The 1,135-nt window shown below is 40.3% G+C and overlaps 1 non-coding gene across 1 annotated transcript; it reads right to left on the bottom strand.

The window, feature by feature from the left end:
- Window positions 1-444: 444 nt before the first annotated feature.
- On the bottom strand, window positions 445-548 carry LOC130977616 (small nucleolar RNA R71). Its single transcript, XR_009085302.1, has one exon. It is a non-coding gene; the product is annotated as a small nucleolar RNA R71 (small nucleolar RNA).
- Between the last annotated feature and the right edge of the window lie 587 nt (window positions 549-1,135).

Raw genomic sequence — 1,135 nt, 5'->3', positions numbered from 1 at the left:
AATTATTCTAAAGGTAACCTTTCAAAAACATTAGAACAAGAGAAGGAGATAGCAGCCGAAAATAATAATAATGCAAGGAGAATGCTTGGTGACTTCACAAAACCAACGTCCAAGTTTGATGGAAGAAGCATCTCCATTCCTGCCATTGGAGCCAATAACTTTGAGCTAAAACCTCAGCTAGTTGCATTAATGCAACAAAACTGCAAGTTTTATGGACTTCCATCTGAAGATCCTTATCAGTTTTTAACTGAGTTCTTGCAGATCTGTGAGACTGTAAAGACGAATGGAGTTGATCCTGAAGTCTACAGACTCATGCTTTTCCCTTTTGTTGTAAGAGACAGAGCTAGAATATGGTTGGACTCACAACCTAAGGATAGCCTGGACTCCTGGGATAAGCTGGCCACTGCCTTCTTGGATAAATTCTTTCCTCCTCAAAAGCTGAGCAAGCTGAGAGTGGATGTTCAAACCTTCAAACAAAAAGATGGTGAATCCCTCTATGAAGCTTGGGAAAGATACAAGCAGTTGACCAAAAGATGTCCATCTGACATGTTTTCAGAATGGATCCTATTAGATATATTCTATTATGGTCTCTCTGAATTTTCGAAAATGTCACTGGACCACTCTGCAGGTGGATCTATTCACCTGAAGAAAACGCCTGAAGAGGCTCAAGAACTGATTGACATGGTTGCAAACAACCAATTCATGTATACTTCTGAGAGGAATTCCGTGAACAATGGGATACCTCAAAAGAAAGGAGTTCTTGAAATTGATACTCTGAATGCCATATTGGCTCAGAACAAAGTGTTGACTCAACAGGTCAACATGATCTCTCAAAATCTGAATGGATTGCAACATGCATCCAACAGTACTAGAGAGGCAGCTTCTGAAGAAGCTTATGATCCTGAGAACCCTGCCATGGCAGAGGTTAATTACATGGGTGAACCTTATGGAAACACCTATAACTCATCATGGAGAAATCATCCAAATTTCTCCTGGAAGGATCAACAAAAGCCTAGCAATGGTGGACGCAATAGGCTGAGCAATAGCAAGCCATATCCATCATCTTCTCAGCAACAGACAGAGAATTCTGAACAAAACAATTCTAATTTAGCCAATATAGTCTCTGATCTGTCAA

The sequence above is a fragment of the Arachis stenosperma genome, chromosome 4, assembly GCF_014773155.1.
Source record: "Arachis stenosperma cultivar V10309 chromosome 4, arast.V10309.gnm1.PFL2, whole genome shotgun sequence".
In the NCBI taxonomy this organism is placed as follows: Eukaryota; Viridiplantae; Streptophyta; class Magnoliopsida; order Fabales; family Fabaceae; genus Arachis; species Arachis stenosperma.
This window is presented reverse-complemented; position numbering and strand designations above follow the sequence as displayed.